Source organism: Capra hircus, chromosome 3, assembly GCF_001704415.2.
Source record: "Capra hircus breed San Clemente chromosome 3, ASM170441v1, whole genome shotgun sequence".
NCBI lineage: Eukaryota > Metazoa > Chordata > Mammalia > Artiodactyla > Bovidae > Capra > Capra hircus.
Genome location: NC_030810.1, coordinates 106,991,270 through 107,006,442, shown reverse-complemented (window position 1 = coordinate 107,006,442; position 15,173 = coordinate 106,991,270).

Below are 15,173 nucleotides of genomic sequence, written 5' to 3'. Positions count from 1 at the left end.
AGCTTCTTTCTTCTGGGCTTCCTTTACCTCTAAGATTCCCTAGTGATTCTTGGCTGGACTGGTTGCCGGCATCTCTCTTCTGTCCAGGAGGAGAGGACAGACCGTGGTACCCAGCACAACCATCTTCCCACAACAGGCATTCAGACCACATTAATCTACCCCACAGGGAAGAGGTGGGCTCCTCAGATCCCTATTCAGAGCCCCTGAGAACATGCCCACAGGATTTTGAAACCCACAGAGGGAAGGAGAGTCCCAGCAGATGCAGATGACTGGGAAAAACCTCCCCATTTCAGGGGTCAAAACTCATCTTTTACAGGCCTAAGTAAGAACTCGATCAGCTTTCTGCCTGCATACCTGCCCACTCCATGGAGTAAGACCCTTTCCTCCCACTTACTGTCAAATGTCTCCTAATCATTCCAGATGCAGCTTGGATGGTGTCCTGGGAGTCTCCCCATCCTGCCCCAGGTGAAATTAGGTCCTCTTGCCACTGGGCTCCCACAGCAGTTCAGCAGGACATTGGTACTTGTGATATAACCAGGCAACATTTGCTCTTGCCCTTCCCTTGTGATACAGAATGCAGTTACTGTGAACAGAGGCGGCAAGGAGATCCCACTCTCAGTCTGGTGCCAATGATGAATCAGCAGCTGAGAGTGGGTGCCCTATTGACTCACCCTGATCCCAGCCCTCCTGTGAGGACCCTGGGGGTCACATGTGCTCTTGAACAAGACAGGCAGCTTTCAGCTAAGCAGCCCATGGCACCTGTGACAAGTTTCCAGTAAGAAAATATTTACTAAGCACACCTGTGTCTCTCAGAACTGCCACGGTCTTCTTTCTATCCAGGTCACCATCTGCTGCAGCCCCTGGGACCTGAGATGACCTCACCTAGCACTTTCCTTCTGACAGGCACTTGGCCCCCGAGGACTCTGGGTGCTGTGTTCTATGAGAAAAATGAAGGTGAGCTCCTCTATTGCCATATTTTCACAGACTTGTTCTAGTGGTGCTGAAAATTCATCCCAAGAACATCCACCCCTCATGAGGATATCTGTAATTCCACAGTGCTATCCTCAGAAATTCAACTCTGAAAACTAAATTCTTACAGTATTCAAGAACCACCAAACTCTTGGAGACACACTCATGTTGACAAAATTAAAACAATGGTGACCTATAAAGTAGACTGTGAAGTTATTATAATAAAAATCTGGGGCTAGGTTCCCTTCCCATGAACAGGCTCTCTCCTCAGCAATAAGGAGGTTTGCTGGGCACAGACCTCACAATGTTCATGGTAGGGGCTTCTTTCTCCCTCATTTTGAAACTTCCTGATCCAACTAAAAACACTTTTCTGAGGGCAGATTGCTGTGACCCCAATCCTTTTAATGAGAACAGTGTGGAAAAAGGGAAAGAGTAATTTCACAGTGGATAAGCCTGAGGAACACTCCCTGAATTCAGCCAGGTGATGAAGGTCAGTATACATTGTAGTATATCATGGTGGTTATATGTACCCTTGATATGACGCAATGAAAATAGCACTTTCTTCTGTGGTCCTCCTCCCCAAATCCCAAACCCTCTGGTCTAATTATGAGAGAAACACTGGAAACTTCCCAGTTGAGGGATACTACACCAAACACCCAACCAGGGCTCCTCAAAACTGTCATGAGAAAAAAGAACAGCTCAGAAACAGTCACAGCCTAGAGGAGCCCAAGGAGACATGGTGATTCAATACAAGATGATGTCCTGAATGAGATTCTGAAACAAAAGAAGACATTGGATAAAATGGAGAACATCTGAGTAAAGTATGGACTTTTCTTTAAAACATATCAAGAGTATAAGGTGCTGATAATGTTGCAGGAAGGGGGACCCCAGAGTCTGAGGCTGGCTCTCATCTAACACTTGGAAAAGAATTGTCCGAGGAGACACATATGCCGACAAAGCAAGAGCCTTTATTTGGGAAGGGGCACCTGAATGGAGAGCAGCAGGATAGGAGAACCCAGAGAACTTCTCTGCCACGTTGCTTGCAGTTTTATGGTGACAAGATTAGTTTCTAGGTTGTTTCTGGCTAATCATGCTGACTCTGGGGACATCCTGGGGGCACCTACATCACTCAGTCAAGATGGATTCCAATGAGGAGGACTCTGGGAGGTTGGTAGGACAAACGAGCTAATGTATCCTCTCTCCTTTTGACCTTTCCCAACTTCTCCAAGCTGGTGGTGGCTTGTTAGTTCCCTGTTTCTTATCTCCTGTCATAAAGTAACTCATGCAAATGGTTACTGTGGTGCCTGGTCAGGGCTGGCAGTTTTAGAGTTTCATCCAACAATAACAGGGGAAACTGTATATAAGGTATATGAGAACTCTCAGTACAATTTCCCGAATTTTTCTGTTAATCTAACAGATTTCTAAAAAAATAAATTTTACTGAAACAAAAACTGCTACCTTCCTGAGCCCATATCCCTTCTGGTTACAACTGCTCAAGAAAGGCATGTTCCTCACTATTTCCACAAAGGCCAGCAAGGTCTATGCGTGACTCTCTTCCTCTATTTATACAGGAATACTTGTTTGCAAATAAACCTGCTTCCCACTGCTGACCCTATGGAAACAGAAATGAAAACCCCATTGAGTTTCTGTCCCCAGGCCTGGCTCACAGACGCTTATAAAACATTTATTCAGCAGATGTTTCCTGAGCCCCTCCTAGATATCTGTCATGTGCTAGATGTTGATAATGTACAGTAAACACAACTTCTCTGTTCCTTGTCTGGACAGAGACCACACCACAGTGAGGAACAGATGTTAAACAAGGAAATACCTTATGTAGCTATCAAGGCAGTTACAGAGAAGGAAAGTACAAGGTGCTGGGAGGGGAGGAGGGCACTTACGGACAGGGAGGCCCCTCTGAGGAAGGGTGACTAAGCCGAGGCCTGTAGATTCTGGTGGCCATGAGCTCCACATGGGCAATCCCAGTGGGCTGATCCCTGTCTTCACCTTACTGACTTTTGGCACAGTTCATCACTGCTTTTTTCAAGAAACCTTCTTTACCTGGCTTCCTGGACACCAGAGTCTCCTGATTTTCACCCTGCCTCATTGGCCACTCCTTCTCAGCCTCCCCTATCTGACTATGACCTTCTGAGGTCCAAAACTTGTTCCCTGGACCACTTCCCTGTCAACACAAATTTGTAGAATATAACATTAAGTGAAAACAGAAAAGTGTTGACATCTATATATATATATATGTATAAAATATATATATTTTATACATATATATACATATGTTTTATACATACATATAAAATATGTAAGCGTACATACAAATGTATAAAAATGTTATATGTATACATATAAAAATATGTACATAAAATATGTATATAATATATAATATATTCTATCACCAGCTCTTCCTTATCCCTGACAATGCCAATCTATTTACAAAGGTATGGTTAACCTGTGACTTACCCAGCACTTGTCTCTAACCTCATCTTTAAAGTAACATAATCATTTCAGAGAAATGTCAGCAAGGTGTCCTCTGTGCCTCTCTACTGCTATTGAGGGCCACTTCTACTAGACTGATGGTCACATAGAACCTACCAGTAGGCTTCTTTACCACAACTCTCACACAGTTAACTTAACAGGCTCATTGGGTCTGATAGACAGAGTGCCTGAAGAACTATGGACGGAGGCTGGTGACATTGTACAGGAAGCAGTGATCAAGACAATCCCCAAGAAAAAGAAATGCAAAAAGGCAAAATGGTTGTCTGAGGAGGCCTTACAAATAGCTAAGAAAAGAAGAGAAATGAAAGGCAAAGGAGAAAAGGAAAGATGTACCCTTTTGAATGAAGAGTTCCAAAGAATAGCAAGGAGAGAAAAAAAAAAAAAACCTTCCTCAGCGATCAACGCAAAGAAATTGAGGAAAACAACAGAATGGGAAAGACTAGAGATCTCTTCAAGAAAATTAGAGATACCAAGGGAACATTTCATGTAAAGATGGGCTCAATAAAGGACATATGGTATGGTCATAGATATGGTATGGACATAACAGGAGCAGAAGATATTAAGAAGAGGTGGTAAGAATACACAGAACTGTACAAAAAAGATATTCATGACCCAGATAACCACAATGGTGTGATCACTCACCTAGAGCCAGATATCCTGGAATGCTAACTCAAGTGGGCCTTAGGAAACATCACAATGAACAAAGCTAGTGGAGGTGGTAGAATTCCAGTTGAGGTATTTCAAGTCCTAAAAGATGATGCTGTGAAAGTGCTGCACTCAATATGTCAACAAATTTGGAAAACTCAGCAGTGGCCACAGCACTGGAAAAAGTCAGCTTTCATTCTACTCCCTAAGAAAGGCAATGCCAAAGAATGCTCAAACTACCACACAATTGCACACATCTCACACACTAGCAAAGTAATGCTCAAAATTCTTCAAGCCAGGCTTCAACAGCACATGAACTATGAACTTCCAGATGTTCAAGCTGGATTTAGAAAAGGCTGAGGAACCAGAGGTCAGATTGCCAATATCCGTTAGACCATCAAAAAGGCAAGAGAGTTCCAGAAAAATATCTACTTTTGCTATGTTGACTACGCCAAAGCTTTTGACTGTGTGGATCACAATAAACAGTGGAAAATTCTCAAAGAGACTGGAATACCAGGCCACCTGACCTGCCTCCTGAGAAATCTGTGTGCAGGTCAAGAAGAAACAGTTAGAACTGGACATGGAACAACAGACTGATTCCAAATTGAGAAAGGAGTATGTCAAGACTGCATATTGTCACCTTGCTTATTTAACTTATATGCAGAGTACATCATGTGAAATGCTGGGCTGGATGAACCACAAGCTGGAATGAAGATTGCTGGGAGAAATATCAATAACCTCAGATATGCAGATGACACCACCCTTATGGCAGAAAGCAAAGAAGAACTAAAGAGCCTCTTGATGAAAGTGAAAGAGGAGAGTGAAACAGCTGGCTTAAAACTCAACATTCATAAAACTAAGATCATGGCATCTGATCCCATCACTTCATGGCAAATAGATGGGGAAACAATGGAAACAATGAGAGAGTTTATTTTGGGGGGCTCCAAAATCCCTGCAGATGGTGACTGCAGCCATGAAATTAAAAGACACTTGCTCCTTAGAAGAAAAGCTTTGCCCAATTTAGACAGCATATTAAAAGCAGAGACATTACTTTGCCAACAAATGTCCATCTAGTCAAAGCTATGGTATTTTTCAGTAGCCATGAATGCATGTGAGAGTTCGACTATAAACAAAGCTGAGTTTTCTGAAGTCTTCAAAAGCCGAAGAATTGATGCTTTTGAACTGTGGTGTTGGGGAAGACACTTGAGAGTCCCTTGGACAGCAAGGAGATCCAACCAGTCCATCCTAAAGGAAATCAGTCTTGAATATTCATTGGAAGGACTAATGCTGAAGCTGAAACTCCAACACTTTGGCCACCTGATGCGAAGAAATGACTCATTGGAAGAGACCCTGATGCTGGGAAAGATTGAATGCAGAAGGAGAAGGGGACAACAGAGGATGAGATGGTTGGAAGGCATCACCGACTCGATGGACATGAGTTTGAGCAAGCTCTGGGCGTTGGTGTTGGACAGCGAAGCCTGGCATGCTGTAGTCCATGGAGTCACAAAGTGTCAGACACAACTGAGTGACTAAACCGAACTGAAAGGTTTATCCAGAGCAGTTTGAATCTTTTGCCTGTTAGCAAATTTGCTGGTTAATAGTTAAATGAAGAAAAGAGTTGGTAAATAATAGATATTTTGCATTTGGGAAGGTTGTGGAGGAGAAGAAACATTGACCAATATGACTATTTACTCTAGAGAATCCGAATAAGTGTCCACTAACTCCTCTTAGAAGAACATGGAAGCTTTTATCTGTAGTATATAGAATAATTCTACTTCATGTTCACTTTAGCAAATCAAGTGATAGAAACTAGGCTATTGTCAGCTCAATATTAGTATTCTTGTATCTTGTTGAAATTTCTGATTTTATAATAGCCCTTAATAGAGTTTAAGCTTAGTTTTGAGATGTTTGGGACTTAGTATCAAGAATAGCCATTTTTGAAACGGATGTGTCAGCATGTCAATACTGTATCAAACTGGAAAAAACACTGTTCCTCCCCAGTACCCACATTCATCTGGTGTGTGCAGAATGTAGCTTAATGAGCTACTGAAGAAATGTGAGTATATAGTTTAAGAAGATTAATGCTAATTAGGGAATGCCTCAGAAGCATCCATTATATACAAGATCAAACCCTATTTCACAGTCCTAGTTAGTAGCTCAATCTAAATTCTGTCATGGCAACTGCACTTCTGTAACTTAGGTACATGTTTGCTTTGCCTGACAGATGGCTCTGTTTGCTTCATTGATAGCTAGGACAATAATAATTCCATTATTCTGGCCAAAAGAATATTAGCCTTTGGGTTTCAGCCATTTCAGTGTGTCTTCCTACCAGCACAACATATGAACATATATTGATTAGATTTTTAAGGAAATTGATACATCTGGAACAGTGTGGCTATCTGCAATGCCATCTGCTCAGTCTTAAATCAAATATGACAAAACCGAAGCTGACTCACAGATATACATAACAGACTAGTGATTATGAAAGGGAAGCAGATAAGGTAAGAACAAAATGGGGAAGAGGATTAAAGGTGCAAACTGCTAGGCATATTATTTTATAAGCTACAAGGATGAGATGTACAGCACATCAAATATGGCCAGTATTTATAATAACCATGGAGTGTAATCTATAAAAATATCAAATCATCGTGCTGTACTTTTGAAACTCATATAATGTTGTAATTCAACAAAACTCCAATGAAGAGGAAAAAGTTGGCTTTAACTGTTTTGGTTTCTCCTTTATTTTATGTTCTGGTTTTTCTCCTATAGCATTATGTCATTTTTTTTCTCAAAATCTGAGGCAAATAATTTAGGTTTCTCCAGAACAAAGGGGTTGTGCACAGAATGCATAGCAGCTTGCTACACCTGTACAGTCATTCCCTGCCTTTGTACATGATGAGTTTGAACATGCTCATTGACAGTCAGAATTTTGACTTACCCAGGGGCAGATGCTGGCTTCAGTATGCTGTTTTCTCTCTCTGACAGAAATCTTCAATGTTGTCAGAAATAGTCAAGTATGCCGATAAGAGATATGAGATATATGACAGAGGTCTCCCTTTGGAGACCTTATGCATCCAAAATGATGAAAGTTAAATCACTAGAAAGTAATTTTGCATAGGTCAATTTATGCATTTAGAGTTCAAAATTAAAGTTTTAAAATAGGTGTGTCTTAACATGACAATAATCTCTTAATTGCATGGTGAGTTTTTAAATGCCTAAAGAACAAGGGAGGAAATCTATGCCAAAACTTTGGGAAACACTTTCCAACCCAGTTAATGTTCTCAGTCCTCATAGGTTAATTGTGAGTCCCAAGACATAACTCTTCCAAGCTTTCTTCAACGCCTTCTTTCAGTTTTAGGGTGCAGGATGCTCATGGGTGACTTACGATCTAAAATGCACTTGAAGTTAAGTATTTTCTTTTATGCACACACACTCACACACACACACACACCTTTAATTAAATGTGGACCAAATGCTCTGCTTGTGTCCTACAACTTTGACTCAATGGTAATTCTATCAAATCTGTGATAAGTCTATAAAAAATGATTCTCCTTTCCTTTTTAGGTAATTCCATTAAATTAGGACAATGTGAAACTGTATCATTAAAGATACACCTTGTGAAATTGTTGGGAATATTGTGAGCTCATTGGTTCATTAGAGCATAGCTATGTCTACTTTCTTAACACTCAAGATATGCCTTCCTTGGTTTTATTCCATTTCAAAATATGTAATTAAATATGGTGGCATTAAAATAGAAAAAAAAAATTTACTGAACACCAACTAAGGCCTCATGATGGTAACAGGTGAGGGACATACAGGCCCTCCTGTAGGAATGTTATCTTCCAGCAGGGAGAATATGGGGACAGAGCACACGTCAGTGGAGGCCAACACTATTAAACAAAAAAGCACTGAGTGGTCAAGGGAAGAGTCTGGAAAACCTCAAGGAAAAGCGATGCCTTGAGCTACACCTCAACCCAGGGCCATGATTTCACTCAGCTGACTTAGGAATGGGAGGAAAGGCCACTCCAGGGGGAGGAAGCAGCTTGAACTAAATTACAGAGAGAAGACTACAAAGGAGGCTGTAGTCAAGTCTGCTGCTGTGCAGGGTTCAGGGGAGAGGAGTGATGGTATTTTGTGTGCCAAATCCTTGCACCCATGTTTTTTACATGTAACACTGTTGAACCTGGCACACATCTTTTGAGTCAATATTACTTAGTGGCTCAAAAAATATTGATGTTTCTAAACATCCAACAAATTTAGATTTGAAACTATTACTATTAATTGTAAGAAAACGAGAGGTTACCCTTCAAGAAAGTGGCTGTGGGAAACAAAGTTGGAAAGGATATTGTCTTTTTCTTTAAATATTTGCTTGAATTTTAAAATATGTATGAGATCTTTGCCATCAAGTGTCTCTTCCACAGAGAACATAATAAATTGTTCTCTTTGTGTCCCCATTGTCTTAAAAAGTAAACCAGAGCCCTGAAAGAACTCTGCCCACTCCCCTCCCCACTGATGAGATCTCCATAAAGCAGCATGTTGGGAGCAGTGCACTCTGGAGCAGGTGCTCCTAGGTCTTGTTTAATCAAAGAAGAAAACCGTCCTTTGTTTTTGAAGTGAACGTGTTCTCCTTCTATTGGCTCCAAGGAACCCAGGCAGGAGGACCCTTTTGGGGCCGCACTTTAAAAGCTCTGCAAAAGTGTCTAGTATAAGGAGCTCTCAGAACTGGAAGATACAGTCCTCTTTCTTCCTGTCCTACAAAACCACCACTAAGAAGACAGACGAGAAGTGGTCCTAAGACGGTGGAGGAATAGGATGGGGAGAACACTTTCTCCCCCATAAATTCATCAAAAGAACATTTAAACGCTGAGTAAATTCTGCAAAACAACTTCTGAATGCCGGCAGAGGACATCAGGCACCCAGAAAAGCAGCCCATCGTCTTCAAAAGGAGGTAGGAAAAAATATAAAAGACGAAAAGAGAGACAAAAGAGGTAGGGACAGAGCTCCGTCCCAGGAAGGGAGTCTTAAAAAGAGAGAAGTTTCCAAACACCAGGAAACACTCTCACTGCCGAGTCTGTGGCAAGCCTTGAAACCACAGAGGGCGACATAACTGGGAGGAAAAATAAATAAATAAATAAAAGCCACAGATTACGTGCCCAACGGTAACTCCCCCAGCAGAGAAGCAGCACAGACGCCTGCATCCACCACTAGCAAGCTGGGGCTGGGCAGGGAGGCCTGGGCTGCATTGCTTAGAGTAAGGACCTGGCCTGAATGCCCTGAGGGCAATCTGAGGGAACTAACTTGGGATAGCAAACCAGACTGTGGGATAGCTACCACGCAAAAAGCCCTAACCTAAGACACCACCAGGCCCGCTCACAGAACAAAGGACTGACTAGAGCTACGTGAAAAGCCCTAACCTAAGACACCGCTAGTGCCACACACAGAACAAAGGACTGAGCAGAGCTAGCTGGCTAGACCATCCCCCTCCAGTGACAGGCAGCCAGAGCCAGAAGGGGGCAATCGCAGCCCCAGAGAGGCATTATCTACCAAACTGTAAGCAAGTTTCTTTGCTAACTGACTTCTTGGGGTTCTGGATGGTCAATATCCGCCTGAGAAGGTGCGCCAGTTGTACACCTAGAAAACCAAGCGGTAGGGACAGGGAAGGCTATAAGTTGCAGCGACCGTGCTCGCCAAACACCTGGTCACCTGAGCTGCTTGGACCTGGGAAGGGCACAAAACGCAGGCCCAACCGAGTCTGTGCCTCTGAGGACTACCTGAATGCCTGAACCTGAGTGGCTTAGACCTGGGAGGTGCATACGGCCCAGGGCCAACCTCGGACAGTTCCCGGCGGAGCAACCGAGAGCCTGAGCAGTGTGAGAAGGGAGGGCACACGTGCTGTGAGTGGGGGCAGGCCCAGTGTGGCTGAGACACTGAGACACATGCCAGTGTTATTTGTTTGCAGTGTCCCTCCTCCCCACAGTGCAATTGAACAAGTGAGCCTAAAAAAGTGTCCACCACCACCTCTTTGTGTCAGGGCAAAAATCAGACACTGAAGAGACCAGCAAACAGAAGAAGCTAAAACAGAGGGAACTGCCTTGGAAGTGACAAGTGCAATAGATTAAAACCCTGTAGTTGGTACCGACCACATAGGAAGGGGCCTATAGATCATGAGAAATATAAGCCAGACCAAGAAACTATCCAAAAATGAACTGACTGCACACTGCCCACAACATCAGAGAAAGTCCTAGGTATATTTTTACTATTTTTACTATCATTCTTTTTTTTTAATTTTTAAGTCCGCTATTACTCCTTTCATTTTCATTTTTATAACCTATTATTACTTTGCAAAAAAAAGACACTTTTTTAAAGCAAACTTCATATATATATATATTTTAATAATTTTGTGACTTTTTTCTTTCTTTTCTTTAACATTGTATTTTTGAAAACCCAACCTCTACTCTAGATTTCTAATCTTTGCTTTTTTGGTATTTGTTATCAATTTTGTACCTTTAAGAAACCAATCTTCAGTATCCGTTTTTACTTGGGAGTGAGATTACTGGCTTGACTGCTCTCTCCCCCTTTGGACTCTCCTTTTTCTCCACCAGGTCGCCTCTGTCTCCTCCCTCCCCCTTCTCTTCTCTACCCAACTCTGTGAATCTCTGTGTGTGTTCCAGACGGTGGAGAACGCTTAGGGAACTGAATACTGGCTGGATCTGTCACTCTCCTTTTGATTCCCCCCTTTATCCTCCTCTTCACCTCTGTCTCCTTCCTCCCTCTTCTTGTCTCTGTATAACTCCGTGAACATCTCTGAGCAGTCCAGACTGTGGAGCACACATAAGGAAGTGTTTACTGGCTGGCTTACTCTCTCCTCATTTGACTCCACCTCATCTCATTCGGGTCACCTCTAACACCCTCTTCCCTCTTCTGTTCTCCATGTAACTCTGTGAACCTCTCTGGGTGTCCCTCACTGAGGAGAAACTTTTCATCTTTAACCTAGATGTTTTATCAATGGTGCTGTATAGATGTAGAAGTCTTCAGGCTACTGTAAAAATAAGACTGAAAATCAGAAGCAGGAGGCTTAAGTCCAAATCCTGCGAACACCAGAGAACTCCTGAATCCAGGGAACATAAATCAATAGGAGCTCATCAAATGTCTCCATACCTACACTGAAACCAAGCACCACCCAAGAGCCAACAAGTTCCAGAGCAAGACATACCATGCAAATTCTCCAGCAACACAGGAACACAGCCCTGAGCTTCAATATTCAGGCTGCCCAAAGTCACTCCAAACCCACTGACGTCTCATAACTCATTACTGGACACTTCATTGCACTCCAGAGAGAAGAAATCCAGCTCCACCCACCAGAACACTGACACAAGCTTCCCTAACCAGGAAACCTTGAAAAGCCACCTGTATCACCCCACTTACAGCAAGGAAACTCCACAATAAAGAGAACCCCACAAACTGCCAGAATACAGAAAGGCCACCCCAAACACAGCAATATAAACAAGATGAAGAGACAGAGGACTACCCAGCAGGTAAAAGAACAGGAGAAATGCCCACCAAACAAACAAAAGAGGAAGAGATGGGAAATCTACCTGGTAAAGAATTCTGTATAATGATAGTGAAAATGATCTAAAATCTTGAAATCAAAATGGAATCACAGATAAATAGCCTGGAGACAAGGATTGAGAAGATGCAAGAAAGGTTTAACAAGGACCTAGAAGAAATAAAAGAGTCAATATATAATGAATAATGCAATAAATGAGATCAAAAACACTCTAGAGGGAACAAATAGTAGAATAACGGAGACAGAATATAGGATTAGTGAAGTAGAAGATAGAATGGTAGAAATAAATGAATCAGAGAGGAAACAAGAAAAACGAATTAAAAGAAATGAGGGCAATCTCAGAGACCTCCAGGACAATGCTAAATGCCCCAACATTCGAATCATAGGAGTCCCAGAAGAAGAAGACAAAATGAAAGACCATGAGAAAATACTTGAGATAATAGTTGAAAACTTCCCTAAAATGGGGAAGGAAATAATCACCCAAGTCCAAGAAACCCAGAGAGTCCCAAACAGGATAAACCCAAGGCAAAACACCCCAAAACACATATTAATCAAATTAACAAAGATCAAACACACAGAACAAATATTAAAAGCAGCAAGGGAAAACAACCAATAACACACAAGGTGATTCCCATAAGGATAATAGCTGATCTTTCAATAGAAACTCTTCAGGCCAGGAATGAATGGCAGGACATACTTAGTGATGAAAGAAAATAACCTATAACCCAGATTACTATACCCAGCAAGGATCTCATTCAAATATGAAGGAGAAATCAAAAGCTTTACAGACAAGCAAAAGCTGAGAGAATTCAGCACCACCAAACCAGCTCTCCAACAAATGCTAAAGGATATTCTCTAGACAGAAAACATGAAAAGGGTGTATAAACCCGAACCCAAAACAATAAAGTAAATGGTAACGGGATCATACTTATTAATAATTACCTTAAATGTAAATGGGTTGAATGCCCCAACCAAACGACAAAGACTGGCTGAATGGATACAAAAGCAAGACTCCTATATATGTTGTCTACAAGAGACCCACCTCAAAACAGGGGACACATACAGACTGAAAGTGAAGGGCTGAAAAAAGATATTCCATGCAAATAGAGACCAAAGAAAGCAGGAGTAGCAATACTCATATCAGATAAAATAGACTTTAAAACAAAGGCTGTGAAAAGAGACAAAGAAGGACACTACACAATGATCAAAGGATCAATCCAAGAATAAGATATAACAATTATAAATATATGTGCACCCAACATAGGAGCACCGCAATATGTAAGGCAAATGCTAACAAGTATGAAGGGGAAATTAACAATAACACAATAATAGTGGGAGATTTTAATACCCCACTCACATCTATGGATAGATCAACTAAACAGAAAATTAACAAGGAAACACAACTTTAAATGATACAATAGACCAGTTAGACCTAATTGATAATTTCACCTTTTTCTCAACACAAAACCTTCTCTAGGACAGACCACATCCTGGGCCATAAATCTAGCCTTGGTAAATTCAAAAAAAAATTGAAATCATTCCAGGCATCTTTTCTGATGACAATGCAGTAAGAATAGATCTCAATTACAGGAGAAAAGCTATTAAAAATCCCAACATATGGAGGCTGAACAACACGCTGCTGAATAACCAACAAATCACAGAAGAAATCAAAAAAGAAATCAAAATATGAATAGAAATGAATGAAAATGAAAACACAACAACCCAAAACCTATGGGGCACTGTAAAAGCAGTGCTAAGGGGAAGGTTCATAGCAATACAGGCATTCCTCAAGAAACAAACAAACAAAAAATAGTCAACCAAATAGCCTAACTCTACAGCTAAAGCAACTAGGAAAGGAAGAAATGAAGAACTCCAGGATTAGTAGAAGGAAAGAAATCTTAAAAATTAAGCCAGAAATAAATGCAAAAGAAACAAAAGAGACCATAGCAAAAATCAACAAAGCCAAAAGTTGGTTCTTTGAGAGGATAAATGAAACTGACAAAACATTAGCCAGGCTCATCAAGAAACAAAGGGAGAAAAATGAAATCAATAAAATTAGAAATGAAATTGGAGAGACAACAGACAACACAGAAATACAAGGGATCATAAGAGACTATATCAGCAACTACATGCCAATAAAATGGACAACGTGGAAGAAATGGACAAATTCTTAGAAAAGCACAACTTTCCAAAACTGAACCAGGAAGAAATAGAAAATCTTAACAGATCCATCACAAGAACAGAAATTGAAACTGTAATCAGAAATCTTCCAGCAAACAAAAGCCCAGGACCAGACGGCTTTATGGCTGAATTCTACCAAAAATTTCGAGAAGAGCTAACACGTATCCTACTCAAATTCTTCCAGAAAATTGCAGAGGAAGGTCAACTTCCAAACTCATTCTATGAGGCCACCATCACCCTAATACCAAAACCTGACAAAGAGGCTACAAAAAAAGAAAACTACAGGCCAATATCACTGATGAACATAGATGCAAAAATCCTTAACAAAATTCTAGCAATCAGAATCCAACAACACATTAAAAAGATCATACACCATGACCAAGTGGGCTTTATCCCAGGGATGCAAGGATTCTTCAATATCCACAAATCAATCAATGTAACATACCACATCAACAAATTGAAAAATAAAAGCCATATGATCTTCTCAATATATGCAGAGAAAGCCTTTGACAAAACTCAACATCCATTTATGATAAAAACCCTCCTGAAAGCAGGAATAGAAGGAACATACCTCAACATAATAAAAGCTATATATGACAAACCCACAGCAAACATTATCCTCAATGGTGAAAAATTGAAAGCATTTCCCCTAAAGTCAGGAAAAAGACAAGGGTGCCCACTTTCACCATTACTATTCAACATAGATTTGGAATTTCTTTTTCATTTATATGAAAATTTCTTTTTCATTTAAATCTGCTCTGATCCTTGTGATTTCTTTCCTTCTACTAATCTTGGGATTTTTTCTTTTTTTTTTTTTGTTCTTCTTCCAGTTGTTTTAGATACGTTAGGTTGTCTTTTCTACGTTTTTCTTGTTTCTTGAGGTAGGGTTTTATTGCTATAAACTTCCCTCTTAAAACTGCTTTTGCAGCATCCCATAGATTTTGGGGCATTGTGTTTTCATTGTCATTTGTTTCTAGAAATTTTTTTATTTCCCTTTTATTTCTTCAGTAACCTGTCCATTATTTAGAAACAAATGATTTAATTTCCGTGTGCTTGTGCTTTTTACATTTTTTTCCCCTGTAATTTACATCTAATCTCATAGCATTATGGTCAGAAAAGATGCTTGATATGCTTTCAGTTTCCTTAAATTTACTGAAGCTTGATTTGTTTTCCAAGTGTGGTCTATCCTGGAGACTGTTCCATGTGTACATGAGAAGAAAGTGTATTCTTCTGCATTTGGATGGAATGTCCTGAAGATAATAATTAGATCAGTCAGTCAGTCAGTCAGTTCAGTCACTCAGTC